The 17,440-nt window shown below is 36.0% G+C and overlaps 1 long non-coding RNA gene and 1 other non-coding gene across 2 annotated transcripts in view; both read right to left on the bottom strand.

Annotated features, from left to right (window-relative positions):
* Window positions 1-17,440, bottom strand: part of LOC126947833 (uncharacterized) — a 204,326-nt gene that overhangs the window by 119,025 nt on the left and 67,861 nt on the right. The window lies entirely within an intron of this gene.
* LOC126949531 (U6atac minor spliceosomal RNA) lies at window positions 2,548-2,677 on the bottom strand. Its single transcript, XR_007723810.1, has one exon. It is a non-coding gene; the product is annotated as a U6atac minor spliceosomal RNA (small nuclear RNA).

The raw sequence follows: 17,440 nt of genomic DNA, 5'->3' as shown, positions 1-17,440 counted from the left end.
ACCCCGATAAATGTTGACCAGAAAGAATTAAATGATAACAGTAATAATGAGAATCACAAAAGCAACCAGGTCTGGTGTCTCGTCTCATATTTAAATACTCTCAACTGTAAAATCCATTATAAACTGTGAAATTACAATTGTTTCCCAGCAGAAAGTGATCATTAATAGCGCTGGTGACCAATTCCTAATTTAGATAGAATTTTAAAGACCTGCCCCTAAACAGGGATTTTATTATGAGCACTTTTTTTGGTTCACAAACACCAGCTATTCTCAAATAGTTTATTTAACATGTCAACATTGTCTAGTAAGTATTAACCATTTTATTGCCCAGAGGTTACAAAGGGGCTTGTTTGACATTAGCTTGCATTTGCCCTCACAATTCCAAAGACTTTTTTCAAAGAAGATAATCAGCATAGAGAGATATTAGAAAGGAGTACGCAAATGCAGAGGTGAATACGAGGTCACGCTCATGACTTTCTGAAGCAATAGCAAAAGCAAAAGGAAAAAAGATCACAAAGAAAATTTAAAAATGGTCTTTTAACAGAGACAAAAGCAGTTTACTTCCAGAGGCATGTTGTTTACTACTCTATTTAGAATATCATATCCCCAAATCTAGCTCACAAATCATGTTGCAAACATCTTTATAATTTAAATATATAGCCCAGTTAATTCTGAAGCACAAATGTGTAAAGTTCCCTCACTTCCTTGACTTGAAGAGTGAATATTTTCTCATGTTGTACGTGAAAAGAATTCCTGAAGGATTTTTATGAACGTAGAACTGTAGGTCTCACCAACGCTTCCATACTAAGCAAGCTGGTAAGATCAATAACAAAGAATAACAGTCTTGAAGCAACCAAACAAATAGGAATTTGGTAGGATCACAATGGGATGATCACTTAGTCCTTTGAGGGAGTGTGGATAAAAGAATAAACATCTGGGGTTATGGGTTACTATAGTTCTCTATTTTAAATTTTTATTTTCCTTACTTTTCACAATTTTTATGTATTATGTTTGCCATTGTAAAGAAAATTAAATATTTTGCTATGGCTGTCGAGAGTGGAGTGAAATATCTAAGCTGGGGTACATATGAATAAAGGTAGATTGAAAAGGCTTGGGCTAAATTGCGTTAAAGATTGTTTTAAACAATGAGTCAAAAAGAGATTGGGGAAAAGAAAAAGTCATTTGATCAGATAATAAGTGTCTTCTAAAAAGCAAATTGCTGATAGAGAGAATCGATTATTTCTATTTATGGCAAAGGGCAAAGAGTGGGGTTTTTCATGAATAATTCTGGGGTCATTTTTATCTAACATCTTATAAATGATCCGAAGCAGAAGTGCAGAGTAAAATCTCACAGTTCAGAAGCACGCAAGTCTTCCAGAGAGTGAAGTGACAAGCAGTAGTAAATTTCTCAGAATCTGCAAGGGACAGTGTAACAGACAGAGAACCCTTTGAAGGTAGAGACCATGTAACTTCATTCCACTCTATCTCTAACTCCAATCACATGGTGTGCACCCCAATATTTTTGCATAGAAAAAAGAAGGAAGTTTGTAAAGTGGAAAACCAAAAAGTTAAGTCAAGCAGAGCAATCTATGATACTAAAGAAGTATAATTAGTAAACTTAAGATCAGTCAGCTGTTATCTACAGCCCTGCAAAAGGACAAGAAAATAGATGGAGGAAGTGAGCTCAATATGCCCCTGGGACTAAGACCACAAAGTCAATTCAGTTCAATGCAGCAAAGATGGAGCACAGGAGGAGACCCTGGTATAGACAGACTTGAAGTGAGTGACAACAAAGTGGTCTGGATTAAATAATACCACTCGCCAGTTGAACGTAATTGAGCTCTTTACAATTCTCTAATTTAATTAGCTATTTGCACTTGGCTTATACTCTGATAAATCTTCATACTTACAGTAAAGCAACTTTATGAAAGACAATGGCCAGAGAAGTTAGAACAAGAGATTATTTTTTGAAAAATTTAGATTTTTTTTATTCTGAGATTTTTTTTTTAGCCTTGATTTTATAGATTGCATTTCCATGGCCACATTTGACATATTTCTCTGTCCCTTTGGTTTTCTCCAAATTGATAGTTTTACAGATTCCAGCAGATTTAGGTTCAACTTTAGCAAAAATACTGTTTGAGGATACATTTATTTTAAGGAGACTCTCAAATGTCTTCCAGAGGTCAATGAGATGTGCAAAAGGGAGTTCACTTAGATAATATCATTTTAGGGGTGTATTTCAGAAAAAAAAATATAGCTCATAAATAAAAAATTTACTCATTTTACTCCAAATAGCTGTACAGATAATTCCAAAAATAGTTACAAAGACTTTTTTTTTAAAGCTCTGTCATTGAAATGAATGTAAGACACTCTCAAGTTGACAATTTTCTTGTGAGGTATGAAATTCCCTGTATGTTTGGAAAATTAATCCTTGTTGCTGTTGTTTTACTATTTCGTTTTATGATACTGATTCTCAAGAGTTTAAAGCCTAGTTGGGGATCCACAATAGACACAATAAAATAATTAAAGAATACAAACAAATGCACTAGAAGGTACTTAATAAAATGTCCTTGGAAGTAGGTGTCAATGCCTTAATAATCTTGTGTGTTGTCAGGCCCGAGGGCCTCTTCCATTCTTGTCAGGGGGAGTGCTAGCCTTCTCTCCTTTCATACAACACAGTAAAATATCCTTGGGAAGAACTAATTCTCACCAAGAAAAGAGAGAGTATTTTCTATATTTGGGGAATATCCAATACTATTAAAATCTTGATAACTAAGCCAAATTGGAAAACGTATAGTGATTGGCAGGAAGAGATGCTTAAGGATAGAGTTATCTGATGGTTCTTGAAAGAAACAGAATGACAAAGGGGAAAAAAAGGACTTATTAAAATTATTTAAATTTCCAAAATTCAATGACAATACGAATGTTTAGACAAGTTACACCTGTGCTTGATTCTAGGTTCATATTTTATACATCAAACAGGTGTAATAATGTCTTGTTAAATGTAGCAAAGTTAATAATAAATTGGGTTCACAGTAAATAAATAAATAGGCAGTGATTTTAATAACTACTATAAAAATATCTTAGGAAGTAGTGGGTTGGAAAGAAAATTCTAAGTTAATACAATATTAGAGTAACATTAATAGAATCTTTCAGAGTGTGAGAAAATGTGCTCACAAGTGGTTATCAGTGGTTAAGCTAATCAAAAAAGAAACTCAACAGAACTTTTAGTCCAAGGACATTACCTTATCAATATTTTTATTTAGGAGTTCTCACATAAGTCATTCTGAGAACTACAAAATATGTCTTCATGAGATGCACTTATCAATGGAATAAAAATAAACCATATGATAAAATATCCTGTAATTCTACAATGGTATTCAGGGTGGGGCAATGTGATGCAGCAATGAGTAGATAATAACTTGGAAATTATCTGATGAAAGTTTTGTGTAGGTAAAATACAAAACAACTTTTTGCCACCCCATGTCCTTCCTCATGATAGATTCTATGAAATACCCTGAATTGTGTCCACAGATATATCACCTTCAGTTTTACTGTGGGCCAACAAGAGAGCCAGGTATCTATCAATGATAATCATGATATAAAAAAAAGTATGAGTGCATATTTATGTGTGTATGATTGTTTATCTATTTGGGATGAAACCGTGACTAAGTTTTTTGTCCACTGAAAATTGACCTATGCTTTTCTCCCTACCTTTTCATATGGCTAAAAGATAGGAGTTTAATTTATCCTCCTGACATTTTCTCAAACATATTTCTAGTGATCTAGGCAATGTATTCTAGCTAATGTATCTTACTTGACCTATCAGGAGTATTTGACACTCTTAATCAGTTCTTATTCATTGAAATGCTTCTCTCTTGGTTTCCAGGACACCAAACTTAGCATTTTCCCCTCCACGTCACTGAATTCTCCTTTGCCCTTTTCCAGCTATTTTTCATCCCTTTGACCTCCAACCATCAAAGTGCCCCAAGGATGAGTCCATTAATCTTTTCTTTATCCACACTCCCTCTCTTTATGATCTTATTTAGTCTAAAAATTTAAATACTAACTATGCCAAACACTCCCAAATTTAGACCTCCTGCCCACTTTTCTCTCAAACTGTAATCTTCTATTTCCAACTCCCTCTTCAGGACCTTCACGTTAATATTAAACAGGTAACTCAAATGCAACATGTCCCAAACTGTACTCCTGTATCTCAGTCCCAACCCTACATTCTACAATCTTCTCCTTTTGGTAAGTGTGATGCCATCTTTCTGGTTACTGAGACAGGACCACTAGAATCAGTGATGGCTCTCCTTGTCCTATCAAGTCCCAAATTCAATCTCAGCAAATCCTGTTGATTCTATTTTCAAAATATGTCCAGAACTGACTCTTTGTCTTCACTTCCCAGGTGCTGATACCGCCCAGTTCCAAAGCATCATCATCTCTCACCTGGATTAAATCTGTAGCCTTGTAACTGGTTTCCCAACTCCAATCTTGGCCACAGTTCTTCCACCCATTACCAATCTGTTCTCAACCCAGTGGCCAGAGAGATTCTTCTAAGCCTAAGTCATGGCACAAAACTCTTTCCAAACCTCTTCTTATCTTTCCTAGATTAAAATCACTCTGGAATAAGGGAAAGAGATGGAATTACAGATGAAATGGAGCTGGAGCCTATCATGAGGGCTCTGAAGGCCTTCTTGAGAGCTTGGGATTCTTCTGTGGGAAAGAGGGGAGACTTTGCAATGTTTTGAGCAGACTGTTTTCTGTCACATGGTGATAACAGCTCCAAGAAAAAATAAAACAGAGAAGTGGGGAGGAGAGAGTACTGATGTGAGAAGTGATAGCAAAAACTGCAATTATTTTTGCACCAACCTAATAATATTAATCAGACTGGATCAGGAAAAGTCTAAAACCCAGGAGGGAGCAAGACATATGAATATCCGGGGATATGTTATTCTAAGAAGAAGAAGCAGTAAATGTAAAGGAAGGCCCTAATTTGGGAGTATAGCTTACTTATTCAAAGAAATTTTACTTCACATGATATACATTTAGTAACGACTTATTAAATAACTGATTAGATAACTCTTAATTTAGATGTAATTGTATATATTGACCCAAACTTTAAAATTATTTTCAGTGGCCTGATTCCATAATTAATACAGTCCCAATAAAGTTCACAATCTACTGGCTTTCGCTTTTCACACAGCACTAGCTAAAGAGAACAGAAGATGCTATGAGTACACATTTAAAAAATCCTTTTCTGACAGCTCCACTCTTCCCAGTCTGGGTAAGGTAACCCTTCTCTGTGCTATTATTCTCTTTTTCTTTTTTTCAATAGACATGGGGTTTCACCGCGTTAGCCAGGGTGGTCTTGATCTACTGACCTCATGATCCGCCCGCGTCGGCCTTTCAAAGTGCTGGGATTTCAGTCATGACCCACCGCATCTGGCGCTATTATTCTTTATTATGCTTATCTTAGCCCTCATTATACTGGATGTACTTGTGTCTAACCCCACTATTGAGATTTTAGAGGTTAATAAATAAATTCTTCCTTGTCTGAGAAAGGTAGATAGACATGGGAATTGAACACATAGAGACTTTAAGATGTTAGTTTTATTATTGACTTATTAAAAGAAGAAAAAGTTTGGAATAAAGATATATGACCAAATAATCATGATAATGTTCATGACTGAGTTAGATATCTAATACTCACTTTACTAGTTGTCACAGTTGGACTAACATTGGCCTCCTCTGATCTGTGGAGAAAGCCCCTATTACCGCATAACAGAAAGCGGATATGAGCACTTGCTTCTTGTAAGCAGAAAGATTCCAAATCTGAGTACTTCCACAGGGGTGAAGCCATGCATGCCTAGTACTCAATCCTATATTCTCCATCCGATAAAACATTTAACCTTCTCTAGGGAGGATTGGTAAAGAGGCAAAGAAAACTCAAGATTGATGATTTTCCTCTACTTGGAAACAGGATTGATCCATAAAGTCTCAACACTCAAGGATGCCTGTATGTCATGTTCTCCATTTAATTCTCAGTGCTTAAGAAACTGCCTGGTATATAGAAAGTTAAAAACAAATATTGGATTAAATAAGTAGTTAAAGATCATGGTAAAAATCTAATATTATCCTTTTCTCACCCCCTAGAAACTAAACGTGTCAAAATTATCCAGAGGAGGCAGTCTAGATGGAGTATATGCTTAAGGTTCTTGCTTAGTTTCTGCAGCGTCCTGCCAATACTGCCAAAACTTATCTTTATGTCTAGTTTAAAATTAATCGCCAAGATAGTATTTCTCATTCATCTAGGAAAACTACACAATGAAAACAATATTAAGAACCACTCTCTTGTTTTGGATATATAGGAGCCAAGGACTGGCCAGGGGGTATGGAATGGGTGATCCGAGCGATCCAACACAGTATAGATGAAAAGAACATGTGCCATCCAACTGAGGTGTCACTCCAAAGAAGCCAGGCAGAGACCCAAAAATCCAATTTATTTTTATTTTTAATGGCTACATAGTAGATATATGTATTTATGGAATATCAAATATGAGATATTTTGATACAAGCCTACAATGCCTAATAATCACATGAGGGTAAATGGGGTATCCATCACCTCAAGCATTTATCCTTTCTTTGTGTTACAGACCAGTCAATTCTACTTTTTGAGTTATTTTTACTTGTACCATAAATTGTTGACTATAGTCATCCTGTTGTTCTATCAAATATTAGATCTTACTCATTCTATTTTTTTGTACCCATTAACCATTTCCACTTTCCCCAACCTTCACCACCCCTTGTAACCTCTGGTAAACATCATTCTACTCTCTATCTCTGTAAGTTCAATTATTTTAATTTTTAGATCTCAAAAATAAGTAAGAGTATGTGACGCTTGTCTTTCTGTGCCTGGCTTATTTCACTTAACCAAATGAACTCTAGTACCACCCATGCAGTTTCAAATGATAAGATATCATCTTTTATGACTAAATAGTACTCCACTGTGTACATTTTGCATGTACATTTTGCACATTTTATATTGTGTACATGTACTATATATCTTTATTCATTTATCTGTTGTTGGAAACTTACATTGCTTCTAATTCTTGGCTATTGCAAATCGTGCTGCAATAAACGTGGGAGTGCAGAAATCTCTTCGATACACTGATTTTCTTTTTGGAGGGCATATACTTAGCAGTGAGATTACTGGGTTATCTGGTAGCTCTATTTTTAGTTTTTGGAGGAACCTTCAAATTATTCCCCAGAGTGATTGTAATAATTTATATTCCCACCAATGGTGTACAAATGTTCCTTTACTTCACATGCCAGCCAGCATTTATTATTAACATTCTCTTGAATAAAAGCTATTTTAATTGGGGTAAGATGATATCTTGTTATCGTTTTGATTTGCATTTCTCAGTCAATCAGTTATATTGAGCACCTTATCATGTACCTGTTTGCCATCTATGTCTTCTTTTGAGAAATGTCTACTCAGATCTTTTGCCCATTTTTAAGTCATATTATTAGATTTGTTCCTACAGAGTTGTTTGAGCTCCTTACATATTCTGGATTTTAATACCTCATCAAATGGATAGTGTGCAAATATTTTCTTCCATTATTTGGGTTGTATCTTCACCCCATTGTTTCCTTTGCTGTGCCAAAACTTTTTAACTTGATGTGATCCCATTTGTTGATGTTTGCTTTTCTTGTCTGTGTTCATGAGATATTACTCAATAAATCTTCATCCAGTCCAACGTCTTGGAGAGTTTCCCCAGAGTTTTCTTTTTTTTTTTTTTTAATTTATTTATTATTATTATACTTTAAGTTGTAGGGTACATGTGCATAACATGCAGGTTTGTTTCATATGTATACTTGTGCCATGTTGGTGTGCTGCACCCATCAACTCGTCATTTACATCAGGTATAACTCCCAATGCAATCCCTCCCCCCTCCCCACTCCCCATGCTAGGCCCCGGTGTGTGATGTTCCCCTTCCTGAGTCCAAGTGATCTCATTGTTCAGTTCCCATCTATGAGTGAGAACATGCGGTGTTTGGTTTTCTGTTCTTGTGATAGTTTGCTAAGAATGATGGTTTCCAGCTGCATCGATGTCCCTACAAAGGACACAAACTCATCCTTTTTGATGGCTGCATAGTATTCCATGGTGTATATGTGCCACATTTTCTTAATCCAATCTGTCACTGATGGACATTTGGGTTGATTCCAAGTCTTTGCTATTGTGAATAGTGCCGCAATAAACATACGTGTGCATGTGTCTTTATAGCAGCATAATTTATAATCCTTTGGGTATATACCCAGTAATGGGATGGCTGGGTCATATGGTACATCTAGTTCTAGATCCTTGAGGAATCGCCATACTGTTTTCCATAATGGTTGAACTAGTTTACAATCCCACCAACAGTGTAAAAGTGTTCCTATTTCTCCACATCCTCTCCAGCACCTGTTGTTTCCTGACTTTTTAATGATTGCCATTCAAACTGGTGTGAGATGGTATCTCATTGTGGTTTTGATTTGCATTTCTCTGATGGCCAGTGATGATGAGCATTTTTTCATGTGTCTGTTGGCTGTATGCATGTCTTCTTTTGAGAAATGTGGACATCCAGTTTTCCCGGCATCATTTATTAAAAGGCTGTCCTTTCCCCAAAATATGTTCCTGGCACCCCTGTCAAAAATGAATTAACTGTAGATGTATGAATTTATTTCTGGATTCTATTGTATTCCATTGGTCTATGTGCCTGCTTTTATTACAGTACCATGATTTTTTGATTATAATAACTCTGTACTAAAATTTGAAGTCAGGTAATGTAATTCCTCCACTTTTGTTCTTCTTGCTCATAGCTTTGAGCTATTCTAGACCTGTTGTTGTTCCATATAAATTTTAGAATTTTTTTAAAATTTCAATTTCTGTGAAGAATATCATGGTGTTTTAATAGAAATTGCATTGAATCTGTAGGTTGCTCTGGTTAGTATAGATACTTTAATTATATTGATTATTCTAATCCACGAACATGGGATATATTTGCATTTCTTTGTGTTTTCTTCAGTTTCTTTCATCAGTGTTTCACAGCTTTTACTGTGATGTAGACATCTTACACTTACTTGGTTAATTATTAGGTATTTTATTTTATTTCTAGCCATTTCAAATGGGATTTTTCCTTGATTTTTTTTTTGAGACGGAGTCTCACTCTGTCGCCCAGGCTGGAGTGCAGAGTGCACTGGAGCCATCTCGGCTCACTGCTACCTCTACCTCCTGGGTTCCAGGGATTCTCCTGCCTCAGTCTCCTGAGTAGCTGTAATTACAGGCATGCACCACCATGTCCAACTAATTTTTATTTTTGTATTTTTGGTAGAGATGGGGTTGACCAGGCTGATCTTGAACTCCTGCCCTCAGGTGATCTGCTGGTCTCAGACTCCCACATTCCTTAATTTCTTTTTCAGATTGTTTGCTGCTGGCATATGGAAATGCTACTGATTTTTGTATGTTGATTTTGTATCTTGCAATTTTACTATATTTTTTTTTAGAGTTCTAACATTTTTTTTGGTGGAGTCTTTAGGATTTTCCAAACATAAGATTATCTAATCTGGAAAGAATAATATTATAACTTATTTTCTTCCTATTTGGATGCCCTTTATTTCTTGTCTGATTATTCTAGCTAGGACTTCCGGTACTGTGTTGAATAACATTGGTAAAAGTGGGCATTCTTCTCTTATTCCAGATCTTAAAGGGAAGGCTTTCAGTATTTTCCAATTTACTATGATACAAGATATGGGTCTGTCATATATGGCTTTTATTGTGTTTAGGTATGTTCCTTCTATACCCAGTTTTTTTAATGGTGTTTTTCTATGATTGGATGTTGAATTTCATTAATTAGATTTTCAGCATCAATTGAAATGACCATATGGTTTTTGTCCTTCATTCCATTGATATGATGCATAACACTGATTGTTTTGCATATATTGAAGTATCCTTGCACCCCTAGATAAATTCTTCTTGGTAATAATTATGGTTAATGTAATGTGTTGTTGAATGTGGCTTGCTAGAAATTTGTGGAGGATTTTTGCATCAATGTTCTTCAGGGATAGTAGCCAGTAGTTTATTTATTTTTTATTTTTTAATGTTTTGTATGCTTTTGGTATCATGATAATACTGGCCTCATAGAATGAGTTTGAAAGTATTTTCTGCTCCACTTGTTTTTGGGGGGTGGGGAGAATAGTTTCAGTTGCATTAGTATTAGTTCTTCTTAAAATGTTTGTAAAAATTAACAGTAAAGTCATGGGGTTCCGGGTTTTTCTTTGCTGGCAGATGTTTCTTTGCAGCTCCAGTTTCATTACTTGTTACTAGTGTGTTTAGATTTTGGATTTCTTCATGGTTCAATCTAGCTGGGCTGTATGTGTCTAGAAATGTATTCATATCTTCTATATTTTCCAATTTACTGACATATGGTTGTTCCTAGTTACCTCTAAGGATCATTTGAATTAGTGCATTATCAGTCATATTGTCTCCTTTTTCATCTCTGATTTTATTTATTTGGATCTTCTCTCTTATTTTCTTAGTCTGGCTAAAGGTTTGTAGATTCTGTTTATCATTTTAAAAATGAAATTTTTCATTCTGTTGATCTTTTGTGTTGTTTCTTCATTTAAATTTCATTTATTACTGATAAATAAAATTTTATTATTTCTTTTATTTTTTTTTCTCCTACTGATTTTGGGTATACTTTATTCTTGCTTTTCTAATTCTTTAAAATGCATCATTAGGTTGTTGATTTGAAATTTTTCTACTTTTTCAATGTAGACACTTATTGCCATGAACTTTCCTCTTAGTATAACTTTCCCTGTGTCCCACAGGTTTTTGCATGTTATGTTCCATTAGCATTTGCTTCATGAACATTTTCAATTTCCTTCTTAATTTCTTCATTAACCCACTGGTTATTTGGAATCATATTGTTTAGTTTTCAAGTGTTTGTATAGTTTCCAAGATTTTTCTTGTTATTGATTTGTAATTTTATTCCATTGTGGTCAGAGAAGATACTTGAAATAATTTGATTTTTTTTTGAATTTTTTAAAATTTGTTTTGCAACCTAACATAAGATCTATGCTTGAGAATCTACATGCTGAGAAGAATATGCATTCTTCTGTAATTGGATAAAATGTTCTGTAGATAAATATTAAGTCTTTTTGTTCTATAGTGCAGCTTACATCCAACATTTATTGAATTTATGTCTATGTAATTTGTCCAGTGCTGAAAGTGAGGTGTTGATGTCTCCAGTTATTATTGTATTGGGATCTATCTCTCTTCTTAGCTCTAATAATATCTGCTTTATATGCCTGGGTGCTCCAGTGTTGGTTCCATATATCTTTAAAGTTGTTATATCTTCTTGCTGAATTCAACCCTTTATTATTATATAATGACCTTCTTTGTCTCTTTTTATAGTTTTTGTCTTGAAATCTATTTTGTCTGATATCAGTATAGATTCTCTTGCTTTTTTAAAATTTCCATTTGCATGGAATGTTTTCCAACCCTTTATTTTCCGTCTCTGTGCGTCTTTATAGGTGGAGTGTGTTTCTTTTTGGGTAACAGAAAGAAAGGCCTTGTTTTCTTATTGACTCAGCCGCTCTGTGTTTTAATTGGACAGTTTAATCAATTTACACTCAGTAAGATTATTGATAAGTAAGGACTTACTCCTATCATTTTGTTATTTGTTTTCTGGTTGTTTTGTGCTCTCTCCCTTCTTCTCGTCCTTTTAGTAAAGAATATTTTCTCTGATGGTGTATTTTCATTTCTTGCCTTTTGTTTATTGTGTATCTTTTGTAAGATTTTTTTAAAATTTGCAGTTACTATGAAATTTGCAAATACTGTCTTAAAACCCATTGTTTTAAACTGATGACAACATTTATTGCATAAACAAACTAACAAGCAAAGAGAAAGATAATAATAAACACTACATTTTATCTTCATTCCCTCACTTTTGAACTGTTGGTTATTTCTATTTATATCTTATTGTACTGTTTATGTTTTGAGAAGTTTTATAGTTACTTTTTACTGGTTCATCTTTTGGTCTTTCTACTCAAGATATGAATAGTTTATATATCACAATTACAATGTTTTAATATTATGTGTTTTTCTGTGTATTTACTATTACCAGTGAGTTTTGCACCTTCAGTTGATTTCTTACTGCTCATTAACGTTCTTTTCTAACTTCCTTTAGCATTTCTTGTAAGATAGGTCTGGTGTTGATGAAATCTCTTGGCTTTTGTTTGTCTGAGAAAGTCTTTCTTTCTCCTTCATGTTTGAAGAATATTTTCACTAGATATACTATTCAAGGGTTCAGATTTTGGCCTTCAGCACTTTTAGATATATCTTGGTACTCTCTCCTGACCTTTAAGGTTTCTACTGAAAAGTCTACTGCCACACATATTTGAGTTCCATTGTATGTTGTTTGTTTCTTTTCTCTTGCTGCTTTTAGGATCCTTTCTTTTCCTTGACCTTGGGGAGTATGATTATTAAATATATTGAAGTAGTCTTATGTGGGTTAAATCTGTCTGGTGTTCTATAACCTTATTGTACTTGAATATTTATATCTTTCTCTAGGTTTCAAAAAGTATTTCTTTGAATAAACTTTCTACCTCATCTCTTTCTTTACCTCCTCTTTAAGGCAAATAACTTTAAGTTTGCCTTTTTTAGGCTATTTTCTAAACCTTCTAGGTGTGCTTCACTCTTTTTTAATTTTATATACATTTTTACCTTTATATAAGTAAAAAAGAGTGAAGTACACTTTGAAGATTTAGAAAATTTACTTTATTTTCTTTTGTCTCATCTGACTGTGTATTTTCAAATAGCCTGTCTTCAAGTTCACCAATTCTTTCTTTTGCTTGACCTATTCTGCTGTTAAAAGATCCTGATGCATTCTTCGGTATGTCAGTTGAATTTTTCAACTCCAGAATTTCTCCTTAATTCTTTTTTAATTATTTTAATCTCTTGGTTAAATTTATCTGATAGAATTCTGAATTCAAACCAGGCAGTTTGATTTCTCTATCTGAAAGATCACATATTCTATGCCCTATAAGGTTAGTTACCGGTGCCTTATTTACTTTGTTTAGGTCATGTTTTCCTGGATGGTCTTGCTGCCTGTTGATGTTTGTCAGTGTCTGAGCAATTGAAGAGTTATGTAGCTATTGTAGGTTTCACGGTCTAGGCTTGTTTGTACCTTTCTTTTTAGGGGAAGGCCTTCCAGGTATTCAAATGGACTTGGGTATTGTTATCTAAGTTTTTGATGACTGCCATCTTGTTTGCATTAGGGAACATTCCAAGCCCAGTAACACTGTGGATCTTGCAGGCTCATTGAGGTACTACCTTGATAGCCTTATTAGATAGTATCTGGAAGAATTATCTATATTACTACACAGAGTCTCTTGCTCTCTTCCCTTTCTTTCCTCCAAATAAATGGAGTCTCTCTCTCTCTCTCTCTCTCTCTCTCTCTCTCTCTCTCTCTCTCTCTCTCCCCCTGTCTCCCTCTCTCTCTCTCTCTCTGTGCTGAGCCATCTGGAGCTTCGGATGGCACAACACATGACTCCTGTGGCCACCACCAGAAGCCAGCACAGCACTGTGTTTCATCAAAATCTTACTTTAACAACTGCATTGCCACTGCCTCCATTTGCTGAAGGGCTAGGCCTCTACAATTAGCAAGTGGCAAATCCAGCCAGGCTTGTCTTTCCCTTCAGTGTGGCAAGGACCCACCCAGTCCCAGGTGGATCTTGAGATGCCATCTCCTAGGTGGGGCATGATGGCAAAAACTTTAGGAATCTACCTGGTACCCTATTCTACTGCAGCTGAGCTGGCACTCAAGCTGGAAGACAAAATCCTCCCCATTATTTTCTCCTCTTTACACAAGCAGAGAAGTGTCTCCCTGTGGTCACCAATGCCCCAGACCCACAGCAAGTACTGCCTGGATATTGCTAATGTTCATTCAATGCCCAAGTCAGATTCTGGTGAATGCTGACAGGTCTTAGACTCTCTCTTTAGGGCAGTTGGCTCCCCACTGGTGCAGAGTAAGTCCAGAAGTGCCATTCAAGAGCCAAAACCTAAAATCAGAGATGCTACAAGCCCAGTTGGTGCTCTACCCCACTGTGGCCAGTCTGGTACCCAAGCTGCAAGACAATGTCCTCTTTATTTATTCTTCTCTCTCTTTTTCTAAAACAGAAGTGCTGAGTCGTACCTGAAGCCAATATTTCTCTCAGTCTCACCCAAGATCCACAGTGAGTACTTCCCGGGTACCACTATTGTTTATTCAGGGCCTCAGGGCTCTTTAGTCAGCAGGTGATAAACTGTGCCAGGACTGGGTTCTTCTCTTCAAACAGGCAGGTTCTCTTTTCACCCAGGGTATGTCGAGAAATGTTGTCCAGGAGCTAAGGCCTGGAATGAGGACCTCAGAACTCTGCCTAGTGCCCTATCCTGTTGTGGCTGAGCTGGTATTTAAGTTGTAAGACAAAGTCCTCTTTACTCTTTCTTCTCCTTTCCTCAAGTGCGTGGGAGGTGTCTTTCCCAGAGCTGTAAGCTCAACTGCCTGGAGTTGGGGGAAGGATGGTGCAAACCCTCTCTTGGCTACTCCAGGTGACATCTCAATAGGTTGCATGCCCCACAAGTCTACTGACTCTGAGCCCAGAACAGCAGCAGGACTTGTCCAGGAATTGCAATTATTATGGCCTTGACTGCCTTTCATGTTTATTTAGGACCTCAGAGCCCTTTTGCCCATAGTGGCGAGGGTTATCAAAACTCATTTTCCAACTGGTGGGGTAGACGATTCTCCTCTGACTAGGGCTGGTCTAAGTGCTTCTTCTGTGGGCACTGGCTGAGTCATGCTTGGTGTTGTTTTCTGCTGTGACAGGGCAGTACTGAATTCCAAAGCAAAGTCCCACAATCATTGCATTCTCCTTCCCCCAAGTGTACAGCTTTTCCATGCCAGGCAGCCAATGCCAGGGAATGGGGGAGGAGTGGTGAAAGCAACTCAAGACCATCTTTCCTACTCTTTGCAGTGTCTCTTTTTAAATATCTGTTCAAAACCTAATTTTTGGTTCTTTTAAGGTACTGCTTTTGTGTTCGGTTTGGTGATCTTAGGAGAAGAGATGATCAGTGGCAGCTTCTATTCAGTCATCGTGCTTTGCCTCCAAAAATCCAATTTTAATACATTGTAAAAGCCAGGAATACTAGACCAGAGCACAAGAGAGTAGGCAAGAAGAATAGCGGATAATGCCTGGAGAGATTCCCATTCAGATAATACAGGAGGATAACATTTGTGCTTTTGATACTCCAAATTTCTGCGATTATAAATATCAAAGATTTAGACCCATATTCACTTGCTCCCCCATTGGAAGAGATTAAGAAAAAGAAGGTCCACAAAGAAGCACTTGTTGCTTCAGTTGACATGATTACTGACACACTGGGAATCATTTTATATTTATGTAAATTCCTACTCCCATTTGGCAGAGGTCATGCTCATGCTTTTTTGTTTTATATTTAGTTTTTAGCATGTCTGTATCTAAGCATGTTTAGAAATAATTAAACAATTATCCTATCCTGCCCTTAAATTTATTGATTTTTTATTGCCTGTGTTCAATCAGATATTAATACTGTTGATTATATTTGCTCTGTTTTGTTTGTTTTCTAAATCCTTCCTGGAATTTCCTTTACTTTACTTGATTATTTTCCTGTAGGTTCATTAACATATTGATCACAGTTAGTTTAAATCCCTTCGCTGATATTTTCAACATCTTGATTATCTGTCCCTGTTTCCATTGACATTTTTCTAATTTTTGCAGTTTTTGTATTTTTTATTGAATTCTGAGAAGTGTGTTTGAAAGAACAACAGAGGGCTATGCTAAGCAGACTTCTGAGATGGCCCCTAATTAACTCTAATTTTTGGCATCTCTGACCTTCTGTAATGGCTTCCCTTTGAGTGTGAGCTAGACTTAGAGACTTGCTTCTAATCAACAGAGTATGTGAAGGTGATAGCACTTCCGTGATTAGCTGACAAAGGTGTGTGACTTCCATCTTGATAGCTGACTCTCCCTATTACCTTCTTGTCTTGCACACTTTGATGAAGCAAGCCATTATTTGAGACAGGCCCATGTGACAAGGAGCTAAGAGTGGCCTCTGGCCAATAGGCAATGAGGAACTGTGTCCCCTCAGGTCAATAACATTAAAAAAAACTAAGTTGTCAACAATCATTGAATAAGCTTGGAAAAGATCCTTCCCAGATGACCCTTTAGATAAGACAGCAAGACCCTGGGCCTTGATTATAAACCGTGGGAAATTGTAAAGCTAAACCACAGAATCTGTGCAATGATAAGTATGTTTTTGTGGCAATTTGTTGTACAGCAATAAATAACTAATGAGAGTCTTTACTTTGTGAGGAAGCTACAGTAAAATTGTGATTAGTTTATTTCAATAAGATTTTGAATAAGTTCAGAGAGAAGCTGAAACTTTAGTCTTTCTAGCAGGGCAGAAGTTAAGTACCAATTAAAGAAATATCTCTTTGCTTTTCCACCTAGCTTCCAACCTTCTACATAGTCACAAGGTGCTGATCTATTTGATCTCACTACAGGATAAAATGAGTTGCAGCTTTCATTATTTTGCCTCTGGATTCAAACATTTTGAAGGTGAGTTCAAGTCTCTTCCTAAGATAGCACCTTGGAACCAAACACCATTAGACTTCCAGACCTCCAAACTGTGGACAGTTTGAAAATGACAGACATTGATACCATGAGAACATGGAACTGAAAACCTTAGGACTGCAGGGCCATGAGACTTGGAAATTGTGAGATTCAGAGATCATGAGATCTCTTTCCAATTTCTAGTGCTGCTTTCAACTTCTACTTACTCAGCAAAGTTATCATATAAAACAATTACTTCAGGAAGAGAATTCTTTTGGTGCTGGGCAATGTTATAGACTCAAATTCAACATTTCAGCACAAAAGTTGATCAAAAGTTTGACTGATTTCTCCTTCTCTGGACAAAGACAGTCCTGATCTGTAAGCTGTAGTTCCCCTTTCCCCAACACCAACAGGTGGGTTCAAACATGAAAGCATCTTCTGTTACTTGTTCAACTGGAAAAGTTTGTCCCTGTGGAGTTTAGATATTTTAGATTTATTTGTGTACATAGGTCTTCAGTGAAATTTTTAACTGTATGATTTTTTTGATTAATCCTTTTACTTTTTTTGCTTTCAGCCAGAATAAACGCCTTTCAGATTCTTCTACACAATATTCAAAAGTCACCTTGATGTTCATTTGTGAATTTATAAATTTGCTACTTAAAATAAATTTATTGTTTTTATCTATATAAAACTACCTATTCCATTCATAATTGAATATTCAGAACGTCTAAGATGAAATCTCTTAAGTATAATACATTCACACGTT

Source organism: Macaca thibetana, chromosome 2 (genome assembly GCF_024542745.1).
Source record: "Macaca thibetana thibetana isolate TM-01 chromosome 2, ASM2454274v1, whole genome shotgun sequence".
NCBI lineage: Eukaryota > Metazoa > Chordata > Mammalia > Primates > Cercopithecidae > Macaca > Macaca thibetana.
Note: the sequence above shows the minus strand (reverse complement) of the source record. Positions and strands in the feature narration are given on the sequence as shown.